The 27,544-nt window shown below is 53.2% G+C and overlaps 1 protein-coding gene across 6 annotated transcripts in view; it reads left to right on the top strand.

Annotated features, from left to right (window-relative positions):
• Nucleotides 1–27,544, top strand: part of ASTN2 (astrotactin 2) — an 853,772-nt gene that overhangs the window by 584,982 nt on the left and 241,246 nt on the right. The gene's annotated exons all lie outside the window — the stretch shown is intronic.

Raw genomic sequence — 27,544 nt, 5'->3', positions numbered from 1 at the left:
GAGTTTTTCTGGGCCTTCGTTTCTCCATCTATAAATGGAGAGGAAGCAAGATCCCTGCCTCGTAGGGCTGTAACCTACGGCAATACTCGGGGTAGTGTACCTAAAGGGGAGGGGTCAGGAAACTGTCTTGGCAGAGCGACTGAGCTGTGCTGCAGGGTGATCTTTGGTGCCGATAACCAGCTCTGCAGCCGACCTGGCAGGAAAGCCACAGACGTCGCACGAACGAATGCCCCCTCCACCTGTCTGCCTGGTGTGCCGGGGTGTACTCCTGTGAGACTCTATTTATGGACACGAAGTCTTCAATTTCCTAGAATTTTTACAAGTCACACAAAGTAGTTTGCTCTCCTTGATGTTTCCCACAGTCGTTTAAGAATTTTTTAAAAAACGTTCTTAGGGCGCCTGCGTGGCTCAGATGGTTGAGTGTCTCGATTTTGGCCCAGGTGGTGATCTCAGGGTCGTGAGATTGAGCGTGCGTCGGGGTGTGCGCTGGGCATGGAGCCTGCTTGGGGTTCTCGCTCGCTCCCTCTCCCTCCGTGCCTCCCCTGCTCACACAGGCTTTCTCTCTGTCTCCCTCCAACTCTTTTTAAAATAAATAAATAAAAGAGTCAAAAACCATTCCTAGCCTATGGCCTGTACAAAAGACAGGCGGAGGGCAGCCCGGGTGGCTCAGCGATTTAGCGCCGCCTTCGGCCCAGGACGTGACCCTGGAGACCCGGGATCGAGTCCCACGTCGGGTTCCCTACATGGAGCCTGCTCCTCCCTCTGCCTGTGTCTCTGCCTCTGTCTCTCTCTGTGTCTCTCATGAATAAATAAATAAAATCTTTAAAAAACAAAAAAGACAGGTGGAGGGCTAGATCTGGCATGAACACTGGGCTGCTAATCTGAAATGTGGGGCCCAGGAAGTCCGTGGATACGCGTTCACACCCGCTTGCTACTCAAGGTGCTAAAGATACGTGCTCGTCAGACACTGGAGCGTCCGCCAGCCATCCGGGTCAGTCCTCAGGAGAGTCCTAAAAGGGAGGTGAAGAGAAGAGTATTATCCCCATTTCAGAGATGCAGAAATGGAAGCCTGGAGCTTCAGCAGAGTCACAGGACGGTCAGATGGCAACGGCGAATGTCTGCCCCTGCCCGCATCTTCGGCCCCCAGAGCCCAAGCCCCGTGCACATGGCTGAAGGCCCGGCTGCCTCCGGCCCGAGTCCCCAACAGCCCCCTGCCTCCCCTCCCACTCCTCGGCGTCTGTTCTCCCCGTTGCAGCCGGGTCCTCTTCCTAAAGTGCACAGCGTACTGTGTCGCTCCTCTGCTCAGAACCGCCCCGGAGGCTCCTGTCGCGCCCGGGATAGGACTCAGCTCCTTTGCACCATGGACCAGGCTCCACGTGGTGGCTCGAGCCAACCTCCCCGATTCCTGGCCCCCGCCTGCCTTGGGTCGTCTCCTGCTGCCGAGCTGTGATTCCCGGAGACCCCTGGAGTCTCCCTCACTTCCCTGATTTTGCACGTGCTCCCCCCTGTAGCCGGAGCGCTCTTGCTCTTTCTCCAACACACCCCCAGTTCGCTCTTGATTGGCTCAGAGGTCTGTGACCTGTGGGGGGGTGGGGGAGGTGGCCGCGAGCGCAGGTGGATGGACCGCTGTGGGGTGAAAAGGCCACCCGGGCCCACGCGGCGGCCCTGAAGGGGCAGCGGGGATAGTTGTAGGGGACGCTGACCCCTTACCCGCGCTGCCACGTGCAGCGGGCACCGGCCAGAGCCGCACCCCCGGCCCCCACTCCAGCGTCTCCTCACATCTCCTCTTCCCTAAAAGTGCTGAGAAGCTGGTTTCCCCACCTCCGCGTCCTCCTCCCCCCACCCCTGAGAGTAGGTTTGGTGTTCCTACAGATGTTTGTATTCTCTGCAGCTGATGAAAATATTCATTATCTTGTTAGCTGCGGCGGGGAAGGAAGTGCCGATTTGCATTTTCCCAGCTAATCAGGGTGGCACAAGTGGTGCCTGTCACCCAGGCCCGTTCCCGGCCGCCCCCACCCCCTCCTGCGTGCGCGCGAGGGGGCCTCCCAGCCCGCAGACTCCGTCTGTGTCCCCTCCCCTTCCCGAGGGCGCTCTAGGAGGGGACGAGGAGCCCCGAGGCCCAGCCGGGGGTACACGCCCTCCCAGGGGCCCAGCTGTCAGTCAGCCCCGGCCTCCTGGCTCCTCCTCGTCCTCCCGCGTCTGTGCCAAGCCGTCCGCGTCACCGAGTGCTTTCCCTCCGTCCTAGCACGTGCCCTCCGAGGTGGGGGTTGACATCGCTTTGGGTTTGTGTGCGAGGCCATAAAGCAAAATGACGTCCCCGCTACTGTTGCCACTAACTGGTGCCGTCAGGAAAACCGCCCCCTGCCCGCCTGTCCCTAACCAGCCGGTGCCACCTTCGCCCCTCGTCTTAGTGAAGTCCGGGGTGCGGGCCTGTGTGGGCAGGGGCGGGGCTGCGAGGGCGGGAGGGGCGTCCAGCCTCGCAGGCGGCAGCCTTCGGCAGGACCTGGGCCCTTAACCCTCGGATGTGGCAAAGGGCCTGTGTCCACAAGACGTACGCACAGGTGTTTCATGAATAATAATAATAATTATTATTAATAATAATAACATCGTGTATTTTGGCGAGTTCGCACACTTGTCCCGATGGCCCCTGTCATACATCCGGGTGGTGTCCCGTCCGGCATCCGTGTCTTGCCCGACTGATGAAGAAGCAGCGCCGGAGAATGAGAAAGGAAATGTCAGATGCTAAACAGACACTTAAATGACAGACCCGAGGCTCTCCAACCGCCCTTCCAGTCACTTCAGAGATACGTGTCGGGCACTGTTCCGTGTCGGGCGCCGTTCTGGATGTTGGTGAAATAGCAGTTAACAAGACAGATAAGGTCCCTGCCCTCAGAGCGCTCACCTTCTGGGAAAGGACGGGGACGGGCAGGCAGCCAAGAGAAAACCCACAGGCCTTTCTGGCGGTGGGTCAGCAGCGGGGAGAGGAATGAGGTGGGGTAAGGGATCGGAGAGTTCTACTTACTCCGGCGTGGTCATGGCAGGCTTCCTGGAGGAGGAGGTGACCGTAGAGCACAGATCGAATAAAGTGACGGGGCGAGCGCGCGTGGAGGGGACGCGCAGCAGAGGGAGCCGTAGGTCTCCTGATAGCTCACCCGTCGCCGTAAGGACCCGGAGAGGAAGGCCTGGTGGTTAAAACGGGCGCTGGAGGCCTGCGAGTGAATGATGAGTATGTGTACGGGCCCCACCCCCCCATCCCGGCCCCTGAGGCCAAAGCGGGGGTGCAGACCTGGCTTCGGAAGAAACGTGAGTGGGGAATTAGCTGCTCTGATGGGGGAGGTCCCCACCCTCTGAACTGCCCTCACAGCACCCCCCGCTCATTCCTTCCTTCATTCTTCCACCCCGTGGTGGCTCATGAGCGATGCCGTGAAAGGCCCCGGCCCCGGTCAGGGAAGGGGAGGCCGGGCACAGAGTCCCACACAGGCCCCACGCTGTGTTGGGTCAGAGCGGCACCCGAGGGAGAGAGATCCCGAGGCCAAGGGGGACGAGTGGTGAGCGCAGGAGAGTTCCAGAACCCACACAGGCAAACAAAAGGCGGGAAACACCACTCGTAATGTCAGCACTGCCCACGGCGAGCCCCTCGGCCGCGTGGAGCCTCGGCGTCCTCACCCGCACATCGCCTGCAGCCCCGGGAGCCTCCGCGCGGGCCGCTGAGACGAGCGGATGACACATGTAGGACCCGTATGTGTATGTGTCCCCGACGGGGTCGCTGCTCGGTAGATCCGCTACTGCCAGTGCAGGTGCCCGACTGCATCCCCGGTTCTCCCAATACGCCAGGCGCTGACTCCCCGCCCGCGCTCGGATCTGCGACCGGTGGTAGGAGCACAGCGGCTCATTGATCCACTAAGGATTTACTCAAGCGACCTCTGGCCCGGCCTGGTGCCAGGCACCCGGGATGGAACCATGAGGGTCGGCTCCAGTCCTGCACCCAGGACCATCAGCCCCACGTCCTCCAGCGCCCGGGCTGCCCGTGAGCCCCGGAGGAAGCCCAAGGCCGCAGGTGCCAATAGGACAGCAGTGTAGGAAGCCGACCAAAGAGACTTCTTGGGGCAGACGCAGCCCCGTGTGGACGTGGCGTGCAGCTTGCCGAGCGGGGCTGGATTTTGCTCTCTGTTTGTTTTCTTCGCTACGGCGCCATCTGCGAAAGCTTATGTAGGAGCCCCCAGGGTCCCCACGAAGGGCAGACTCTCTGTGGACACTGGTCAGATGGTCCCTGGGCTCCGACTCGCTCCTTAGTCTGAGCGTCCGCCCAGGGGGGCGGCGTGGGGGGCCCTGTCTCCCTCCTTATCCCAGGGGCCCCTGAGCGCAGGTCCACGCCGCTCAGAAACAGTCGTGGGCAGAGAGGAGGGGCCTTGAGTTCAGTCCAGGATATGCCACACACTGCTGTTGTATTATTTTTTTTTAAAGATTTTTATTTACTTATTCATGAGAGACACAGAGAGAGAGGCAGAGACACAGGCAGAGGGAGAAGCAGGCCCCATGCAGGGAGCCCAACGTGGGACTCGATCCTGGGACCCCAGGATCATGCCCTGGGCTGAAGGCAGGCGCGAAACTGCTGAGCCACCCGGGCTGCCCCTGCTGTATTATTATTATTATTATTATTATTATTATTATTGCTGAAGTACGTGCTTTATTCTTTTACATTTGTTTCTATTGAAGTTCGATTTGCCAACATACCATATAACACCCAGTGCTCACCCATCAGGTGCCCCCCTCAGTGCCCGTCACCCAGTCACCCATCCGCCCGCCCGCCTCCCCTTCCGCAGCCTTCATGTGTCTCCCAGAGTCAGGAGTCTCTCATGGTTTGTCTCTCTCTGATTTTCCCCACTCAGGTCCCCTCCTTCCCCTTCTAATCCCTCTCACTATTTCTTCTATTCCGTGTATGAGTGAGACCATGAGGTGACTGTCCGCGTCCCCTTTTATTATCATTTTATTATCATTTATTATCATTCGCACCCCAGGAGCAGCGCCTACTGAGTGCTTGCCCCGTCCTAGGCACCCTCCGCAAAGGTCTGCTATGGTCATGTCGTTCAGTCCTCAGGTGACCTCACCAGGGGAGTGATCGTATTGCCCCCGTTTTACAGGTGGGGCAGCTGAGGCACAGCTGTAGGACCGGACGGGGTTCTGACCCCGGGCTTCTTCCAGCGCTGACATCCAGGGGCCCCTTCGTGCTGCCGCCCATTCGCTCATCCATTCATCCGTCCAGTGCAGCATTCCTGAGCACCTCTCATTAGGTCAGGGATCCGGCTCCCTGGGCTTGCGCTCATTTAATCCTCGCAGAATGGTGGGGTGATCCATCCCGCGGATGAGGCAGCAAAGGCCGGCAGGGCAGGTGGGTTTTTCGGAGCGCCCCTTCTTTGTTCCTCGGACACCTTCTCTGTGGTCGGCCCGCCCCACGTCTGGGGAGACGGAGTAGCCTAGGATGGACCTGGAGGACGGTGGCTGACCAGAGAATGAACTCTCTGCGTTCCCCTGTGCAAGGAGGCTGGCCTTTTTTTGAGGATGCTCGCCAAAACACACAGATGGGGCCTCGTGACATCGTGTCCCAGCCTCATCGCAGCCGCGTGAAAGCCCCATCCTCAGCTGATCGAGTGGGCCTCTCTGTTCTCCATCGCTCAGACCCTCGGCCGCCCACATGCCCCATCGCCAAGCCTTGGGCTTTCTCCGTGACCCTCATGCCCACCACACTCCCGGGAGGCTAGGAGCTCCCCATGGCTTCAGTAATTAAGTTCACACATGCCAAAAAAGAGAAATAGCATCACAGATGCGGTCGCAAATTTTAGCTAATTAACCATATGGTCTGGATTGCTGACAGAGCGGGAAGGCACTCTGGGTAAGAGCTGGTTTCCTAGTTTCCCGGGGGGAGGGAGGACTATTAGGTGTGTCGCCAAATTCTCCCAGCACAAGGGCACAGAGCCTCAGGGCTTCCCACCACCTGCCTGGAGTCCTCCCAGCTGTCTCCTTACCAGGCGCTGCCCTGGGGAAGGAAGTCCCCGGAAGACGGAAAGGACAAGGACGGAGTCTGGCCTTAGGAACAGGAGATGCCCACGCCCGGTTCAGGAAGGGCTGTGGGTGGGAGCCCGGTGTTGGGGGGGTTGGAGTTGGAGTGGATAGCACTTGGGAAACCTGGACTTGAATTCCCGGGGTGGTCATTTATTGGCTGTGTGACCTTGGGCGAGCCACTTAGCCTCTCTGAACTGAAGCCGCTCAACCTCCCTCGAGTGCCAAATAGCAGAGCTGGAGTCACTGATGTCCGCACTCTTGATTCTGCGCGTCTCGCCGGCAGTCGGGGACACCCGTCCCGTGAACGAGACAGGGAGTCGCTGGCGCAAACTCACGGAATCGGTACCCGCGCTAAGCCCCAAACCGTGGTTTGCAGTCCCTTATCAGCTCGGAGAAGAGAAAATCGGGCCGACTCAGGACTCGTGGAGAGTCCAACGCGGTTAGTGATGGCCATCGTCACGATTACTGACTGAGGACATTAAGCACCGACTTTATTCCAGGAAATTTTGCCTGGGTCATTTCAGATGCTCGCAACACCCCTAGAGGCTCCAGAGCGTGTTTCCCATTCAGTGACTGAAATTGAGGTTTAAACAGGTTATGCCCGGGGGCCCGTAGACCGACACTCTGTGGAATGGACGTTCAGATGCAACCCCGGCTGGTGCCAGGGCATGTGCTCCTCAGAGCTCCTGCCAAGATTGCTCCTATGAACCTGCCGCGCTTCCCAGGACAGGGAATTGGCGAAGTGGTCTCTGGCTCCTGCCTGAGAGCTGGGAGGACACCCAGAAAGCGGGGTCTGGAGACCAAGCTAAACCAGAAATGGTATTTATCTGAGAAACTGCATCTATTAGTTTCACGTGGCTGCTGCGACACATTGCCACACACTTTGTGGTTGAAACCACATCCATTTCTTCTCTTACCCCCCTGGAGGCCAGAAGTCCTGCCTGAGTCTGATGGGACTACGATCAAGGTACTAGGAGGAGTCCCTTTTAGAAGCTTCTGGGGAGAGTCGGCTGCTTTCTTTTCTATCTGCTGGCATTCCTTGGCCTGTGGTCACATCACTGCAGTCTCTCCTCCCATCTGCACATCACCTCCTGCCCCTTCTGTAGGCACATCCCTGCTTCCTTCTTATGGGGACGTGTGTGATGACAGTAGGGCCCACCTACACCATCCAGGATTATCTCCTCATCTTAGGATCCTTAACTTAGTGTGGATGGGCAGGTTGGACTAGGAACTGTTGCTCTGAAATGTCCCATTTGCCATAAAAGGTATATTCATTTGCTTGGGCTGTCGCAACAAAATACCAGAAACCGGGTGGATATTTATTTCCTCACAGTTGGTTCTGGAGGCTGGAGGTCTGAGACTAAGGTGTCAGCAGGTTTGGTTTCTTCTCGGGCCTCTCTCCTTGACTGATAGATGGCCACCTTCTCACCATGTCCTCACATGGTGTCCCTCATGCATCTTTGGTGTCTCCGTGTGTCCAGGATTTTCCTTCTTCTAAGAACATGGGTCAGGCTGGATTAGAACCCACCCTGATGGCCCATTTTAACTTGATCACTTTTTTCCAAGATCCTGTCTCCAAATAGAGACATGCTCTGAGGTGCTGGGAGATACTGTGAAGATTTCAATGTATGAATTTTGCAGGGAGACTCAGTTCAGTCCATAGCACATAGTAACGTTCATGGGTTCTAGGAATTAAGACCTGGATCTCTCTGGGGGCCATTATGTTGCCAACAGTAGAGCCTTGAACAACTGGGTTGAACTGGGTGGAACATGGGTTTGAACTGCATGGATCCACTTACATGGGTTTTTGTTTTTGTTTTTCCGATACAGTATAGCACTATATTTTCTCTTCCTTATGATTTCCTTAATGACATTTTCTTTCCTCTAATTTACTTGATTATCAGAATACAGTACACATACAGATAACATACATAATATGTGTCCATTGACTACGTTATGTGTAAGCCAACTGTAGGTCAACATAGTCTATTGGTAAAGTCTTTGAGGAGTTTAAGCAAAACTTAAATGCAGATTTTTTTTTTAACTGCACAGGGGGGTTGATGCCTTTTTAACCCCCTGCCTTGTTCAAGGGTCAACTTACTTTTCAATTTAAGTGGAGCAAAAGGAGCCAGAACCATAGCTGGGGTACCTCCTTCTGGCCTCAGAAACAGCATCTGGGGGCATGGGTATGAACAGAAAGGTCAATAACCAGGAAATTCAGAAGCAGGCTGAGATTGGATCAAAAGTGTGGTCCAGAAAAAAAGGCCGAGAGCGGTGTGTGGATGCCCACGTTTTACTCTGACATCATATTTCTAGGTCAGAAAGAATGGGCTTGGAGAATCAGAGGAATAGCGGAGGCTGGTTTTGAATGCCAAGATTAATGTGCAGGAGTTCACACCAGCTGGAGAGGTTAGACTGGGGAACTGCTCCTCCTGGGATGATATGGTAGTAAGGATCCCAGAATTTATTAGGTAATTGAACTGAACTACTTCTCAGTCTAACAGTCCCTAACAGGAGTCAGCAAAAATCTTCTCGAAAGGGCCACGTAGCAGATCTTTTCAGCTCCTGAGCCATACAGACTATACCACAGCTACTCGGCGGTGCCATTCTGATACAAAAGCAACCGCAGACCATATATGCATAAATGGATGTAGCTTTGTTCCAGTTCAACGTTATCTACAAAAATAGGTTGGAAGCCATTAGACCAATAAAAGTGAATGCAACAGCTATCTTGCCTATGCATATTATTATTATTATTATTATTATTTTAATTAACAGAATTTTAGAGCACGCTTAGATTTTTCAGAATAATTGAGTAGAAAGTACAGAGTTCCCATCATTCCCCTCGCTACCCCCCACCTTACAGTTCCTCCCATTGTTAATATCTTGTGTTAAAATCGATGAGCCAACATTGACACAATATTAAGTAAAGCACACGGTATACATTTTTAAATTTTTTTTTTAACACGGTATACTTTGTGTTGTACATTCTGTGGGTTTTTGGCAAATGCATAATGTCACACCATTACAGTGTCCTACAGAAGAGTTCCATCGTCCTGAAGCCCCCCTGGTGCCACCTACTTACCCCTCCATCTCTCTTCCCCAACTCCCAGCAGCCTCTGATCTTTCCTCTGCTTTCCCAGCTCCACCTTTTCCAGAATGCAGCAGAGCCGGAATCATACAGGATGTGGCCCTTTTAGACCTGCTCTTTACATGGAGCAACGTGCATTGTAACTTCTTCTCCCACTTGACTCATTTATTGTTGTTGCTGCACATGATCGCATTCACGGGTGCACCGTGGTCTGCTCATCCAGTCACTCATGGGAGGATAGCTCGGTTGCTCCCAAATTTTGGCAAGTACGCTCAAGGTTGCCGTAAACATGCATGTGCTGGGTTTTGTGTAGACGTGTTTTCCATTCGCTTGGGTGAGTATCAAGGGGCGTGATTGCAGGACCGTGTGGTACGGGCATGTTTAGCTTCCTAAAACCCTGCCAGACTACCTGCCGAAGGGCCGGTACCGTTTGGCTTCCCACCCGTGACGAGCTCTTCCTTTTTGGTCCACATCCTCCCCGGCATTTGGTGTCGTTAGTGCTTTAGACTGTAGCCTTTCCAACAGTTACAGAGTGGTAGCTCATGGTTGTTTAATTTGCAATTACAGAATGACATGTGTTGTGCATGTATTCATAAGCTTCTTTGCTATCTCTATATCTTCTTTGGTGCTACGTCTGCTCAACTCTTTTGCCCCTTTTTAAATCTGGTTGTTTGTTTTCTTATTGTGGAATTTTAAGTGTTCTCTGTGTAATTCGGATGCAAGTCTTTTATCAGATATGTGTTTTGCAAATATTTTCTCCCAATCTGTGCCTTGTCTTTTCGTTTTCTTAACAGTGTCTTTCACAGAGCAGAAGTTTTTAATTTTAATAAAGCCCAACATATCCTTTTTTTGTTCTTTAATGGATTGTGCTTTTGGCGTTGTATCCAAAAATGCATCAACATACCCAAGATCACCAAGATTTTCTCTGATGTTATCTTCTAGAGGTTTTGTAGTTTTGTATTTTATATTTAGTTCTGTGATTCCCTTGGGGTCAGATTTTTTGTGAAAGGTATAGGTTCTGTGTCTAGATTTTTTTTCCGCTGGTACATGGATGTCCATTTGTTCCAGCACCATTTTTATTTTTTTTTGAAAAGACTATCCTTTCTCCATTGAATTGCTTCTGCTCCTTTATCAAAGATTAGTTGACTAGATTTTCTGGGTCTATTTCTGGGCTCTCCATTCTGTTCCCTAATTTATTTGTCTGTGATTTCACCAATACCATACTGTCTTAATTACTGTAGCTTTATAATAAGTCTTAAAGTTGGATAATGCCAATTTTCTAACTTTGTTTTTCTCCTTCAATTTTTGGCTGTTTTGGGTCTTTGGCCTTCCCATGTAAACTTTAGAATTAGTATGTTGATCTCCATAGAATAACTTAGTGGGATTTTGATTGGGATGTGCTAAATCTATAGATCAACTTGGCAAGAACTGACATTTTAACTACATGAAAATGAACGTGGAATACCTTTCCACTTATTTAGATTTTCTTTATCTCTTTCATCAGTTTTGAAGCTATTCTTACACAGATCTTGTATGCATTTTGCTAATTTATACCTATTTCAATTTTTTTGGATGCCACCATAGTGGTATTGTGGGATTTTTAAATTTAAACTCAATTAGCCAACATATAGTACATCATTAGTTTCAGATGTAGTGTTCAATAATTTATCAGTTGTGTATTGTGCTTTTAATTTCAAATTCCAACTGTTCATTTCCATCATATAAGAAAGAATTTGACTTTCATATGTTGACCTTATATTCTGTGCTTTTGCCGTAATCACTTATTGGTTTCAGGAATTTTTTTGTTGCCATTGTTATTGATTCTTTGGGATTTAACACTGTGTAATATTTTTTTTTAAGATTTATTGATTTATTTGAGAGAGAGAGAGAGAGAGAGAGTGTGTGTGTGTGTGTGTGTGTGTGTGCAAGCAAGGGGAGGCACAGAGGTAGAGAGAGGAACTCCAGCAGACTCCCTGCTGAGCATGAAGCCCGACATGGGACTCGATCTCCCAACCCTGAGATCATGACCCGAGCTGAAGTCAAGAGTCAGATGCTTAACCGAGTGAGCCACCCAGGTGCCCCCAACCATATATATTAAAAAAAATAACTGGCATCACATTCCTGTTATTAATAATAATAATTAATAACGTAATTAACATTATGGAATGCATAGGATGCTGTGACAGGTATCATTCTGTATTTGTTATTCTCATTTAACTCCATGACAGCTTAGAATCACCAGCACCGTTATTTAGTCCCTGCTACAAATGAGGAACCTGAAGTTGATTCAGTGACAGAGGCAAGTCTATCCAAAAGGCAGAGGCTAGACGTTGACCCGGCCCTTCTTACTGGGAAATGAACAGAAGCCAGCACACAGTTACATACATACCAGGCTGTTTAGATCCCTTATCCCTTTCGATCCTCATAATTGTAAATACTAGTCTGATTCTTCATTTTACAAACTGAGGGTCCTGAAATGAATTAACTCGCTCAAGATCACACACCCGGTAAGAAGTGGAGTTTAATACCCATTCTCAGCGCCTGTGGGCAGGATTATTACAGACGAGCCCGAGGCTCAGCCTGGCCAATGTCATATGGCCATGCGACAACATGGTCAGTAACTAGCAAGGCTAGAAGCTAGAGCTCGGGTCTTGGGAACTGAACTGAATAATAGTTTGGTGTCACATTTTGAAAAGACCCAAAATCATACTCATTTTTTAGATTTTTGTTTTCCTAGGCTCTTTTTTTTTAAGTCACAACATCCATTGTTTTTAAAGAATACTTAAACCCATTTCCAGTTGTCCTTTGTTTTTCTTTTTTTTTAAGATTTTATTTATTTATTCATGAGAGACACAGAGAGAGAGGCAGAGACACAGGCAGAGGGAGAAGCAGGCTCCATGCAGGGAGCCCGATGTGGGACTCGATCCCGGGACTCCAGGATCACACCCTGGGCTGGAGGCGGTGCTAAACCACTGAGCCACCCAGGGATCCCCTCCAGTTGTCCTGTAAGAGTACTCACACTTCACTTTGGCTATGATGTAAACTAGCTAATGTCCACCCTAGCTGGGGTCTGCATTTGGCTGTAACTGAAGCTGGATCTATTGATATTGAAAAAGAAGGGATATGAGGGATGGTCAGGGTTCTTCATTAGCTCAGTGTTGCAGAAAGCACGTGCAAATATTGCTGCCTTTCTACTGCCTTTGGGTGTTTTCTTTCTCTGTTGCTAATGACTAATATAAAAAAGGAGAAAGCAAGAGGAGAGCGAGCAAACAAGAAAGCAATTGCTATTAGATTTTCTTCTACTGCAGCAGGTTTCTCATTTTGTAAAGCTCATTAGAGATGGCTATATGGGAAAGACTTGCGAGGTGCCCCAGGGAGAAGGGGAAAGACAAAGGGAAGGAAGGACTTTCAGAGATATGACCCCTGCCACAAACTCACGCCAGAAACAGCTGTTCCTGGACCACATGTCCTGATTCTAAAATGTACCTCATTGCTTGGTTTTAAATGTTAACAGGGAAGGAAGAAAGGAAGGGAGGGACTGAGGGAGGGAGGGAGGGGAGAGGGAAGGAGAAAGATAAGAAAAGAAAAAGTTTCTAACTACTACCAGGAATCAAGTCTATAAATGCATTGATGCTGTGTGATTAGTTAAAATGTGTCTTTGATTTTTTTTTTTTTCTGTTTCTTTGCCTAAAGTTAGCAGTCTTGAAATACCTTTTTAACATTTAATGTGGAGTCCGACCTACTGGAGGTTCAATTTCACATATGTTTTCGAGAGTCTTCTATGTACCTAATGTGTTGTTGGGAACTGGAGAAGGAGAGAGAAGATCCAGTCTCGGCCCCCCATGTGCGGGGCATAGACACAGCACAACGGTTTCAGTGCGCCCTGTGATAAGAAGAGAGGTGTTCCACATATGGCACTGGGGACACTGCCTTTAGCATTAATGACTCTCCTGGGTATCAGGGGTAGTGTGTGAGGTTAGGAACAAATCAAGTCCACCAGCCAAAAAAAAAAAAAAAAAGAAAAAAAAAATCCCAGGATAGAAACAACTCCAAATTAGTAGCCACCTGTCCTGAGTTCTCATTATAGTCCCATCATGTGACTTGGACAAGCTGTGTCTGCTGCCTGGAAAGGAGAAGAAAAGAATTTGAGGTTCATCCCAGCTCTAAAATTTGCATCTTACTCCTATTCAAGACAGGCTTTTTGAGAATGTTAAATAAAACTGCTCCACAGCCGTGTTGGCTACCATTTATCAAGAGTCTGTTATTGTCAGGCCTTCATCTAAGCAGTTCAGACCATGGGCTCTTTTAATCTTTACAGCAAGTATGTAGGGCTAGGATGGATGATGATTATTCCCATTTTTTTCTGATGAGAAAACAGAGGCCCAGAAACGGTTCAGGGTTTTGTCTAGCTAGAGCCATGTAAGGGATGGGGGCTTGAACCACGGTGTAAACGCATGTGCCACGTGACAGGGCTCCCCTTCTCCAGACCTCCTCTTAGCCATCTGTGCTAGAGCCATTAGGGGATACCTGTTTTCACCAAACACATGACCCCAGGGCTTAAAAGACGCCCCAGGGATGGGAAGGGGCTTGCCGAAGGCCACGCAGCACAGCCTCACAGACCTGGCTCCTTGTCCAGGTACGTGAAGAATGGTGAGAGCACACCCCAGGATCCAGACACTCTGTGATTCACCCTTGGACTCATTCAGCAAGTGCTTTAGCACACCTGTTCTGTGTCTGCTGTTAAGCTGCACCCTTGAGACGGACATGAGTGGTGGTGCAGGGGTCAGGGTGCCCTGAGGACACAGAATGCCCTGAAAACCAGAATCTGAAGATCTTAATTGCAATTGAGATTTTTTTTTTAAGATTTTATTTATTTGAGTTAGAGAAAATAGAGTGAGGGAGAGCAAGGGTAGGTGGGGAGGGGCAGAGGGAGAAGCAGGCTCCGGGCTGAGCAGGGACCCTGAGGCGGGGCTCCATCCCAGGACCTGGAGATCATGACCTGAGCCAAAGGCAAGCATGTAACCAACCAGGCCAGGCCTCCCAGGTGCCTTGCAATTGAGATTTTTTTTAATTTAATTTAATTTTTATTTATTTTTATTTTTATTTATTTATTTATTTTTTGCAATTGAGATGTTTTTAAGGGAACGGGGATATCGGCTTCTGCCTTTGACTGTGATATAAGCAGCTATACCCTTCCAGAATCGGGGCGGGGGGGCACTGTAAACCTCGATGTGCAGTTGGGGCTGTGGCTATAGAGAGTCAGTGACCAGGTCTGAGTGTGCTCCTCCCTCCAAGCCTCAGCAGCCACTCGGACAAAGGGATTCTTCACTTAGACCCTACGGATCTGGGTTCCGAGGCAGCCTGTAGGTCCGGATCTCCGTCTCTGGTAGATCTGGGCCAAGGCTAATTCTCCTTAGATCTCCGTAATAGCATCTGAAAAGCAGAGATAACTTGGTCAGAAAAAAATGCAGAGATTGGGCCGAGTGATGTCGACCTTTCGCCACCCCTGCCTATGGGGGCCTTTGATTCCCTCCCCTGAGAACTGGAGGGACAAGTTGGGCAAGCAGCTCCAGAGGCCCCAGTGACAGTGATCCGGCCTGCTCCCGGCATCAGGACACAATGAGGAGTCCCTGTGCCGACACACCAGGCAAGGAGATGGAGGGCGAAGGGGATGAAGAGAAGATAATGTTTCTCTAGCCTGCAATTTCTTTCAATTTCAGGGATTGCAATTACCGGGGCAGGAGTTAGTAGCAGCCATGCCTGGAATGCTTAAGTGAGTTTGGTGCCACTGGTGGAAATGGTTTTGCATTTAGAGAGGGAAGGCATGTGCGACGTGTCTCCCAGGCTGCACAGTGTGTGCATGTCCGCATGTTCGTGCACACCTGCGTATGCATGCGGGAGGGGCAGGAGACCGTGTGAGCCTAGGGACGTGACCTCACCTCGCTGAGGTCCGGTTTCCTCGCCTCCACCATCGAGAGTCAGAATAACGACTTTCCGAGGTATTAGCGGTGTCTTCGTCCGTGGGGCTGTGTAACAAACTACCATCAACAGCACGGCTTGAGCGACAAACGTGTTATTTCCGCAAGTTCTGGAGGCTGCAAAGTCCAAGTTCCAGGTGCTGGCAGGTTCGGTGTCGGCTGAGGGTCTGTTCTCTGGTTCATAGACGGCACCTTTCCTTGCTTGGCGGAGGGGACAGGGCGCTCTTGGGGCCTCGGTCATAGGGCACCAATCCCATTCACGAAGGGCCTACCCTTATGACCCGATTGCCTCCAACAGCCCCACCTCCAGGTGTCATCACACTGGGCATTGGGTTTCGACACGGGGATTTGGAGGGGGGAACACAAACGTTCAGTCTGTAGCAAAAAAAAAAAAAAAAAAAAGTGAGAAACAAAGCCTGCAGAGCACCTAGCGCTGGTGTGCCTTCAATAAAGAGCAGTTACTGTCATTAATGTGGGCATCCATCTGGCACATTCAGCCAGCACTGGTGTTTTCAGCGAGCTGACTTTGACTTTTCAGCCTCGCATTTAGGGGCGAAATTAAACATCACTAGCATAGCTTTGCCTCGTCTTTAAGAACATGGAGTTTAATTGTTCAAAGTCCAGCTTACTAGTTTTGTGCACTGATTAATCTCTTCATCTCCTGCTCCCTTATTTAAAAAAATAATAATAATAAAAATTTAAAAAAAGAACAAGAGTGCTTACCTCGCGGGGATGCTGTGTGAAATGAGACGTATGTAAAACCCTTAGACTAATGCCTAGTACATTGTAAGGAATCAGTCGGTATTAGCTTAAAAATTATGCTTGTTATTCTGATACAAGATATAACTAGGGAAGAACGAGGATAGGGATGGAGACCTGAATAAGGCAGTGACCCAGGCCTCACCGAAAGGAGATTGCGGTACCACAGCTGGATGGGGTGTCTCTTTTACATTTCCATTCAGCTGGGAGGCATTCATTCATTCATTCATTCATTCATGGCGTAAGGGCTTACTGAGCTTTCTAGTATGTGTTTCAGCCACTGGGTCAAGGTTGGATGTATGACAGCAAGTGAGACAGACGTGGTCTTTGCCTCCAAGCACCCTTGGTCCAGTAGACAGTGAATGACCAGGAGCCACAGTCCAGTGTGAAAATGCTAGGATAGGGGAGGGGTGGGTGCTGTGGAAACCCAGAGAAGGGGTATCAAACCCTCAAATGAAGAGAGACGATTCAGCAAAGCTCTCCTGGGGGAATGGATGGAGTATCATAGGCAGAATAATGCCCCCCCAGATGTCCACGTTTAATCCCCGGACCCTGTGAATACATTACCTTGTTACGTGGCTAAGGTGATTAAAAGTATAAAGTAGAAATAAAGTTGATGATCTTGAGATAAAGGGATTATCGCCTGGATTATCCAGGTGGGCCAAATGTCATCCCAAGGATCCTTAAAGTGTTAGTGGGAGGTACGAGAGGAGGCCAGAGGGAGGCTATTCCAGAAGGACTTGCCTTGGCTAGCTTTGATGCTGGTGGAAGGGGGCCCGGAGCCAAGAAATGTGGCCAGTCTCAAAATCTGGCAAAGCAAGGGAGTGGCTTCTCCTCTGGCGCCTCCAGAAAACATGCAGCCCTGCCCACACCTGACTGACTATAGCCCCGAAACCCATGATCAGACACCTGACCTGGAGAACTATAACAGGTGCGTGTGTTGGTTTAAGCCGCGGAACACTAATCCACGGAGCCAGTGATACATGTGAGTTAGGACCCCCATTTTAGAAAATCATTCTGGCCACAGATGGTACATGAATTGGAGGGTCAAGGCTGAATGCAGAGCCCTCATTGGCAGGCCGTTGCAGCAGACCCTGGGAGAAGGGGTGGCGGCCTGTGTCTGCGTAGACCCTTGGAAGCAGGGTGTGTAGATGAGGAGGGCGCAGAGGCTACTCAGCCAAATAGGTCCCTGCAACCGAGAACTACAGAACCTGGAATGGGTAACAGGCATGCAGAGGACTAGCCCACCCGCCAGAGGCTGGCGTCAGGGTTGGGGTCAGGAGCTGTGGAAGCAGGAGAAGGGGCTCAGAGATGCCTTCTGGAGAAGATGACTCGATGCAGGCTCTCTGGGAAGCCCTCGAGAGGGCTCAGAGGAGGTTGCCATGGAGAATCAAACGCAGCCCCTGCTTTGGAGGAGCCCACGGGTCAGAGGGGTCAGGCAGGCAGTGTGGCCATTCTTACTGACCCTCCAGAACATGCAAGTGGAAGCAGCTCTGGGCTGGAAGTTAAGACTATGGATGTGTAGACTCTTCTGGTCTTGCAAACCCAGAAGCCTTTACATAAATCACTTCTCTGCCCTGCCTTTGTCTCCTCTCTCTTCATTGTTGTGGGCCTCGGCTGAGCTAAGAATGGCCCCATGCACTGCAGGGCCAGTGAGGTGACTTTGCACCCATGATCCCTAAAACAGCCCAGAGGGTGGAGGTCGTGAACTGTGTCCTGCCAAGGACGAGAGGCTGCTCTGGGAGCCTCCCTCTGGAGGCGGCAGAGCTTGCACAGAACGCTGGGGGTTTTCCCTGGGAGTCTCACACATAGCAGTTACGCGGAGATGGGCCGCCAGCTGGTAGATGCAGGAAGAAGATGAGGACTTCCTGATGGGCCACGACACCCTGGGCCACTCTCCGGCCAAGGGGAGTGAAAACCGGGCTGGAGAGCTCTGGCGTTTCAGGGCAGGGGGCCTGGCTCCCCGACGTGCAGCTGCTGACGGGCAGCGGGCTGCAGCTGGCCTTCTGTGTCTCTGCTGTGTCTGCTCTCAATACCCTGTCCCACGGCCTCCACCCTGCTGGTCTGGGCTGCTGCAAGGCCCCGTGACAGCTCTCCCTCGCTCCAGCCTTATTCCTTTTTCCACTCATCCCCCGCGCTGTGGCCAGCCTGTCTTTCCAGAAAGCTCTGGCCAGACACTATTGCTCCCCTGCTTCAAACCCTGCAGTGGGGGTCTCCTCGGCCTCAGGATAAAGCCTGTGTTCCTTAGCATCACTCTGAAGACCCGTAAGATCTGACCCCTCCACCAGCCCCTCTTTGCTTTTTTTTTTTTTTTTTTTTAAGATTTTATTTACTTATTCATGAGAGACACAGAGAGAGAAACAGGCAGAGACACAGGCAGAGGGAGAAGCAGGCTCCATGCGGGGAGCCCGATGCGGGACTTGATCCCGGGACCCCGGGGTCACACCCTGGGCTGAAGGCGGCGCTAAGCCACTGAGCCACCGGGGCTGCCCCTGTCTTTGCTTTTTACTCAATGCTTTGACATCTTGAATCTTAGTTTCTTTCATTTCCAGAATGTGCTATTTGAGTGTTCCATCTTCTCTCTCTCTCACACACACACGTCCCACTTTGGACTTTTGCACGTGCTGTTCTTTCTGCCCTCTTTCCTCGCTCTTTCCTGGATCACCCCTCCCCATCAGTCAAGGCTCACCTCCTCCAGGCAGCCTTCCTCCCCTGACCCGTCTGTGTTAAGTGCCCCTCCTCGGTACTCCCTTGGTCTCTGAGCCTCCCTTATGACACTTTCACTTTATTATTATTATTTTTTTTGAATCTTAAACTTTATCACTCCAACCTCTAACCATCTCTTTAAACAGTAAAAGATCTAAACTTTGTCCTCCCAGTACAACTCAGTTATGCGAAACTCTGTAGTCTTCTTCATCTCCTACCACGGATACAATCTTTCTCACCAGTTTCCATTCCACTGATAGCAAAAAAAGTATTTCAAATTGCCAATTAAGGATACAGAGCATCCTCTTTAGGGAAACTGTTTAGTCCATTCAATGCCGAACTCCTCACCGACCAGCCCTGTGTCTTCCTCCCGAAGCACGCCCCCCACCACTTGGCCTCAGGGTTCAGGTGGTGCGGACGGCGGAAGGACTGTGGTGTAGACGTGGCCTGCTGGGTGCTTGCTGGAGCCCTTACGTGATTTCTTACTGGAGCTGGGCTCCAAGCCCCCTTGCACTGGGGCGGTCTTCGGAGAAGGGATCTGTGCCAGAATCCAGAATCTAAGGCCAAGTCCAAAGTCACGACGTCCCACACTCCGAAGCCCCCTTGTTCTAATCTCAGGTGGCCTTCCCCACGGGCGCCGGGGGCTATGCCAGGACGTGTGGTCAGCTCTATTCTCTCCATCCTGCGGGTGCAAAAGTTGGAGGCTGACTTCTCCCAGCCGCTTGTTCACCCACTGCTTCTGTCTCCTGGGAGCTCCCGTCGGCCTGCTGGATAAAGGGGCTCCCCAGCCCCTCAGACTAACCCCCGACCTGGGGGTGGCTGCCAGGTCCTGCCACCTGCCCCGGGGCTTGCCACCTGCCCTGGGGCTTGCCCCAAACCCTTGTCAGTATCGTAAGCATTTGTAGGCGCTGCCCTCGAGGCTGGGGTGGGTGGGGAGGGGGGTGCTGACTTCTAATAGTCCAGAAAGGGGTTGTCTGCCCTTGGGTCTGACCTCCTGCCCCCGCACCCTCACCTTCTCTCCTCGGCGGCCCCTCCCAGCACTGCTGGCAGAAAGAAGGGTTTCCTCCGTCCTTTCCCTATCTGGTGGCAACGCCCCTGAGGTCAGAGCCTCTACCATCCGTACATTAAAATAAGACGCTATGATCTGAGCCAGCCAGGCCTGGCTTTGATATATAAGGGGACCTTCACTTCTGGCACAGGGCAGCTTTCAGAACTCTTATCTCGCTCAAGACACTACAAAGTCAGCTTTGAGATGCAAAGCTGGGCAGTGACCCCCTTTCTTCTCTAGATGGTATCTGCCCTTCTACCTAAGGGATGAGTGCTTTTTGATTTAGTGGGTGGGGTGCCATAGACAAATATGATTTATGGGGCATGAAAAATGCTTCCTTTTAACCTTTTCAAAACCATTATTCACCTTGTGCACGTTTGCACCCGTATATAGAAGCATTTGTATACATGTATCTCCTACTAGGCTGTGGGAGCTTGGGGACAGACAATGTCTATCTTGTCCCTGTATCCCCAAGGCCTGGTATGTAATGATGCAGATTTGTTGGTTATGCAAATGAATGAGTGAATGATGATGAGAGGCTGAGTGCTAAAGAATGACTAAGTCTAGGCTTGAGCAGAGAGCGTAAACAAAGATCCTTACGTAAGAAGCAGATCTCAGGAGAACAGTTTCGGATTGCTCCTGGAGAAGGGCAGGGCTGGAGGGTGTCCGTGGATGGGCATCAGCTTTGCTTTAAACGCCAGTTTCTGGGACTCCGGCACCTGCAGAATGGCTATGGGATCCAGCCCACTACCTCTCCATCTGGGGTTCAGAGAAACCCAAATATTTTGTACCAACCGTTCGCCCCTCCCAGTCCCGGGGGTGGGGAGTGGCTTCCCCAGACCCCCAGTTAGACAGCCACAGAGCCGAGATGAGCATCCCAGCTCATTGATCCCAGAGGAAACCCCATCACAGCCATGGACACTGTTCTCACTTGGCAGAAAGGCTCAGTTTAGTCGTAGGTGAGGGATGGGGCGTTGTTTAAACCGGAGGAGATGTCCTCATTCGTGGTGGGGGTTCGTTGCCGCCCTTTGAGAGGCTGTGGGCAGCCTGGGGAGAGCCAGGGACAGCAGACCAACCGCTCCCTGCAGACTCACCAGCTTGCAGGCCACAGCTCCCGGCCTGCCTTCCACTAAGAAGGGCTGCAGACAGTGCTGGCTGGCTCTGGGATGATTTACTTCCCTGAAATACCTCAATTTAAATGCTAATTTCCCCAGAACTGAGGGGTGATCGGCTCTTGCATGCTGGTGGCTGTGTATTAATGTATCCAAAACACTCACACATATTCTTAAATTGGGGCAGGAGGGAGGGAAGACCTGAGGAGGGGTGGGGAGGGTGGTGGAGGAGCCCAGCTTCCCTTGCTTGTCATTCTTGTCTGCGTGGCTGATGCGAGTGGAGCTAGACAAGGTGCCTCCTCCGTGGAAACGCTCTGTAGGTCAGAGTCCCTTAGAGGTGGGGTGCAGGTGGCGTGGAGGGCGAAGAGGCCTGCCTCTCACCTCTGCACACAACTGGACAGATGCTTAGGGGGCTTCTGCTAGGAATAGGTGCTGTCTGGGGTCCTCTGAGGCTCTCGAAGAGATTCAGGATCTAGTGTGGGATTCAGGACATGGGACCATGAATCCTCCTCCCAACCCCCTTGAAGTCCCAAACTCCTTACTCCGGTTTTTACAGGTGAGGTCACTAAGGTTCCTGAAATGGAAGTGACCTCCCCAAAGCCACGCAGCCAGCATGTGGATCCATGTCTGAGGACTTCTGAGCCCACCAAGGCCAGACCAAGGCCACCTCTGGGATCTAATCACAAACAAGATCAATGAGGGAAAAGTGATTGGAAGGTTTTATTCCACCTGGGGGGCAATTGAGATGATGACATGGAAGAGGAGGTGGTTTCTTACCTGGGCCTCTTGCTTCCTGCTGGCATCCCTCACCCACCCCCTGCCTGGCTTCTCCGCCCCAGCGCAAGTGCACACACGTACACATGGGTCCATCAAGAGCGGGAGGTCTGATCAACGTCTGCTTAGAGAGCTCCCCTTTTCCCACCCGGTCCCTGCGAGCTCAGGGATGGGGGGGCTCTGGGGCCCCTGGCTCCTATCTGAGCTATATAGGAGCCGGGCACCTGTGCACTCAGGAAGAGGGAAAATCTCTGGGTGGAAGCTCCATGTGGAAGAGCTGGAATTTTATTTTATTTTGTTATTATTTTTAAAGATATTTATTTATTTATTTATTTATTTATTTATTTATTTATTTATTTATTTAAGAGAGACACAGGGGGTGAGGGGGGCAGAGACTCAGGCAGAGGGAGAAGCAGGCTCCATGCAGGGAGCCCGACATGGGACTCGATCCCAGGTCTCCAGGATCACGCCCTGGGCTGAAGGCGGCGCTAAACCGCTGAGCCACCCGGGCTTCCCAAGAGCTGGAATTTTAGAACAAATTCCCAATATCCCTTAGATGGAGTGTTCATCGAGCACCCACTTTGTACGCAGTTTGCACTGTGCTAGGCCCTGGGGAGGCAGCACAGAGGCAGGGACCCCCGGTCCTGGCCCCCCCAGAGCTCATAGTCCAGGGGCCAAGGTAGGTAGGTGTCCAGCAAGGTCCCCATGAGCATATCGACAGTCAGGAGCTGGGACGCTCACTCTTCATGGAAGGAAAGAGCCAGATGCTATGGGAGAGCGTGACGGGAGAACCGGTCCCAGGCAGATTGCTCAAGTTCGAATGACCAGTCGGTGATGGCCGGGGGCAGGGGGCAGGGGGCAGGGATGAGAACTTTCCAGACAGGGGGCAAATCCCCAGTGGGCCCTTTGTAGGAAGCGAGTGTGCCCTGCAAGAGGAACATAAGCGCAGTCAGTGTAGCTGGAGAACAGTGGCCGAGGGGCCGGGGGCTCAAAGCACGGGGCCGGAGCGGTAGGCAGGGGCTAGATTGCGAAGGCCCCGCGGACCCCCGTGCCTTGCTCGCATTCCCTCCTGGTCCTCGTGCACGGAGGCAGCCTCCTGTCCACTGCTGTGTCCTCGTGTGCAGAGCCACCCCTGCAGCACGAGAGGCCTGACTAAATGCCCGTGGAACGAACGAGACCTCCCACTCCCAGAGTTCTCCTGAGTCCCCAGAGCCCAGGATCTGCTAGCTTAAAAATTTGGTTAATCGTTTTCATATGACATCAACTGAGATGGAACTCTTTTCGTGGCTATTTTGGGGGAGATGTTTGTCCAAAGAAACAAGGGCCTTCGGGGCCCCTGGATGGTGCAGTCGGTGCAGGCCGACTCTTGGTTTCAGCTCAGGGCGTGATCTTACAGTTGAGACCAAGCCCTGTGTCCGGTGCCACGCTCAGCGTGGACTCTGCTGCAGACTCTCTCCTCTCCGTCTGCCCCTACTGCTCGTGCTCTCTCACTCTGTCTCTGGCATAAATAAGTCTTTAAAAAAAAAATGCAAAAAGAAAAGAAAGAAAAGAAGCAGGGCCCCTGTCACTGAAACAGGACATCCACTTAGGCGCACACACAGACACACGCATGCAGACGCATCTTGGGCACCAGAACGCACCCACTCTGATGGCAAACAGCGGACCCGCCTGGTCTCAGGCTGTCCCAGGGACCAGGAGCTCGGACTTCGGGTGACCCACTGGACAGGTGCTGCGTCCCAGGCGCTGGGCTAGGACCCCCAACCCCCCGGCTCCAGGTGGTCTTGGCCACTGTCCACGTCCTAACTGCACCTCAGCTGGGCGAGTTCCTTCACCTCCCTGAGGGCCCTTTGCTTTATTCATAAAATGGGAATAAGGGCAGCTGTGTCACAGAGCTCCCGTGCAGAGATCCCGTGCACACACACACGCGCCCCGTCTAGGCGGTGGCTGATGATCAACCAACGTGATTGATAAATGAATATTGCTCATTCTTCTTCCTGTCTTCCTATTATTAGGAGTGGTTGTCTTATAGGTTTTTTTTTTCCTACACCATGCATGCACACAAGCCCTGAGAATCTGAATCCACTTTCTGCCAACTGCATGTAGCCAGCACCCCGCCGCCCCCCCCCCCCACGCCTCCTTTTCCCAGGTCAGGGTGAGGGGCGGATTCCGAAGCAGCTGTCTGGGTTCCCTCTGAGGTTCTGGGCCTGGTGGAACTTTCTCGGTGGTGCAGTTCCCCTCGGTGCTCACCTCCCCAGAGAGCTGGGCGATGCAAAGGCCCTGCGCGCCCTCTGCTGGCGGCGGCCATGCAGGACGCATGGCCCATCCCCCGGCGGCCGCCAAGGGCCCAGGCCTGAGGGTCAGCCTCCCTTGGTCTGTGCCCTTGGGGTCTGGCTCACCCGGCTTCGCCTGGCCTGCGGACTCCCAGCCTCCTCATCAGCGCTTCCTCGGGATCCTCCCCGCTTCCTGGCAAAAGCTCCGGTCGGGGGGGGGGGGCACCTTCCTCGGGAGCCAGGCCCCCAGCCATCCTCTGGTGGCCGCTGTGTGCTTTCCCCCTGGGGTCAGATTGGCCCAGCGGGTGGAGGCTGGCCTGCCGGGACGCAGAGAGATAGGGCTGACGACAGTGGCTCTGCCTCTAGAAGCGGTGCCAGGGCAGATGTCAAATGGATCCACACACACACACACACAATGGGGAAGTGGCAACCAAACCAAAGCAAAGGAGTTTGCATTCAGCTCGGTCTCCCCAGCTGCAGGGTGCATGCACCCAGGGAGGCACCGCACGGCCCGGAGCCCCCGCCTCCCCCCTGGCCTGGGGTGCTCAGCTCCGGCCGCCGGCGTGAGGACGGGGGAGGTTGCAGGGACAGCAGAGCCCCTGGTGCGGCTGGGTCATCATGCGCGGCGCTCTGTGTGGGCGCAGTGCACCCATGGGTGCTCCTCCTCTGGCTTCAACAGCTCCCCGCACCTGAGCACTGGGGCAAGGAATGGGAGCGTTGGCGCCGGACCAGCCGGGGGCTCCATCTGCCTCACGCATCACCTGTTCAGCCTTGCACGGAGCGGCACCCGCTTCTCAGGGTTGGGAGAGGACAAACGTCCCGGCTCGGAGCAGAGCCTGCTGCACAGCGGGTGCTCACGGAAAGGCCGTGCTTGCCGTGCGCCTTGCCATCTCATGAAGGCCCACTGAACGCGTCATCCTCTTTCCCAGATGACATGATGGGGGTCTGCGGGGTCCGCCCTGGCTGAGCAGCTGGGGTGTGGTGTGGGCAGACCTGGGGCCCGGGGGTCAGAGCCCTTGGCACCTTCTGCTGCCTCCCCTCGCCTGCTAGGGGCGCAGATGCTTGGGTCTCCCGGGACGGCCCCAGAAGCATGAAGCCCACCCCGTGTCCCTGAGAGCCGGGCCCACTGCCTCCTCCGCATGGCTCGTTTGTTGTCCCCGGGTTAGCTGAGGAGACCTGGAGGACCAGGGCGGGGTGCAGTCCCTGTGAGGCCCTGGGCCCAGCTCGGCCCCACACGTGCATGTGTTCGGCTGCCTAGGGCAGGGGACACCCTACCCACGGCCTTATCTTTGTGGGAAGAGCTGTATCCCCACAGGCCCCGCTCGGGGGAGACAGGAGGAACGGCAGTCCCGCAAACCCTGGCAAGGGTACGTGCTCCTTGGGGGGCACTCCCAGGGCCCCAGAAGCCTCCCTTGTTCTATTCACGTCGCAGTTCCGCATGCCCAGGTGTGCAAACAGACCAGATGCTGACCAGGCGCCTAGGAACAGCCGTGATGCTGGGCCAGGTGTGCACACGTACACGCGCAGCCCTGGACAGGCGGGGGGGGCACCGCTGTGACACACGCAACAGCACGTGGGGCGACTAGAAGTGCACCGCCGTGCACACACGCGCCCAGCACACACTCGTGCCCGCCGCCCACCTAGCGGGAGCAACCCCCAGACCCGGCTTCCCCTCCGCACGCTCGCCCCCTCTGAACTCGGAGCCTCGGTGTTCATCAGCTGCAGAAAGGATACAGTTAACAGCCATCTTGCTGCGAAGGTTCAGCCGTTAGACGCACACAGAGCACGGCGCCGGGCCCTAGCAACTGATGAGGATTCTGGATGTTGTGAGCAATGGTGGTGACAGGGATGATGATGGGGATGAAGATGGGGATGAAAATGGGGATGAAGATGGGGATGATGGAGATGGGGATGATGGAGATGATGGTGATGAAGATGGGGATGATGAAGATGGGGATGATGAAGATGGGGATGATGATGGGGATGATGATGAAGATGGGGATGATGAAGATGGGGATGATGATGAAGATGGGGATGATGAAGATGGGGATGATGATGGAGATGATGGTGATGAAGATGGGAATGATGAAGATGGGGATGATGATGATGAGGTGAAGATGGGGACAATGATGGGGATGAAGATGGGGATGAAATGGTGATGATGGGCATGAAGATGAGGAAGACAATGGGGATGAAGATGGGGATGAAGATGGTGATGAAAATGAGGATGAAGATGGGGATGATGATGATGGGGATGAAGATGATGGGTATAAAAATGGGGATGATGTCTCCTCCTCTGGCCCCCAAGGGGTGCTCAGGAGTCAAGGCACAGGGCGGGTACTCACCAAGGGAATGAATCTTGGGGGCAGGTGGGGGGGGTTGACAGGTGCCTAGGGTGAGGTGTGTGCCATGGGGTGTGACCTACAGACCAGAAGTGACCCAGCTGTGCCACCCCCCCCACACCTGCATCTTGAGGGCAGGGAGGGTTGACAGATGCCTAGGGTGAGGTGCGTGCTGCGGGGCGTGGCATACAGACCAGAAGTGAGGCAGCTGCGCCCCCCACACACCTGCAGTTTGGGGGTAGTCGGGTGGGGCATTGACAGATGCCTAGGGTGAGGTGTGTGCCACAGGGCATGGCCTACAGGCTGGAAGTGACCCAGCTGCGCCCCCCCTACACTCCTGCATCTTGGGGGCGGTGGGGGGTGTTGACAGATGCCTAGGGTGAGGTGCGTGCTGCGGGGCGTGGCATACAGAGCATAGCAGCTTGAGAACTGCCAGAGATCCAGGCTCTGGAGGCATCACCTTGGCATTCCCTGGTTGGGTGTTCCTCTTTCTGGTTTTCATGTCACAGTGGCCCATTCCAGGGGGCAGAGTGAAGTGATGAATACCCTCTTCCCTTTGTCTATCTCCTCCCCTCCTCCTCCTCTTCTCCAGACTGTAATTTGTGTCTCGGAATGTGAAGGGACCCCAAATGTCAGATTTTAATGCAGAAATGCCCCCGAAACTGTTCCTACCAAGTGGCTGTCCAGGTCCCTGCTTGCACACTCTCAGGAACGGGAAGCTTACCACCTCTCCTGGCAGGCTGTTGTATTTTAAGGCAGGTCTGTTGTGTAAACGATGGATGCCTGCCTCTGTGGGGTGCACCGAGACCATCCCACCTGCCCTAAAGACTCCCTTTGTTCAGGGTTCAGTCCCCTGAGGCCACCCTGAGGACTGCCTTGGAAACAGAGCTTCCCAGGATGGCCCGGGGAACGAGCACTCGCCCGGAGCGGGGGGCAGTGGGCATCTGAGAGCAAGTTGCTCCCCTTCCCTGGGCCTCAGTTTCCCCATCTGTAAAAGGAGGAGTCTGATCCAAAAGATCCCTTAGGACCCTTCCACTTTAGCAGACGCCCATTCTTTCAAGCCTCCCGGCCCTTCCTCTCCATGCACCCCACGCTGGTCTCCGTCCTCTCCCACTCTGGCTCGCCCCCATCACTGCTTATGCAGCGGGGGCGGTTAGCAGCCAAACGCACTGTTTGTGGAGCATCAGACTGTGTCTTAAGCAACTGGCAGCCCTGTCCCGTTAAGTGGTTCCGGGCACCCTGAGCTCTCACGTCATAGCGAGGAGCCCGAGGTCCTGAGTGGACCAGTAGCTTCCCGTGGACCCCACGGCTCGTGAACGGTGGGTCAGGACTCAGGCCACGTGCTCTGAGCTGGGCTCGGGGGGCCAGGGGCAAGGCAGCCAGGACCCGCTCTGAGCCTGTGTG

This window comes from Canis lupus, chromosome 11 (assembly GCF_003254725.2).
Source record: "Canis lupus dingo isolate Sandy chromosome 11, ASM325472v2, whole genome shotgun sequence".
NCBI classification, from domain to species: domain Eukaryota; kingdom Metazoa; phylum Chordata; class Mammalia; order Carnivora; family Canidae; genus Canis; species Canis lupus.
The sequence above is the reverse complement of the archived record's forward strand: the minus strand, read 5'-3'. Positions and strand labels throughout refer to the sequence as shown.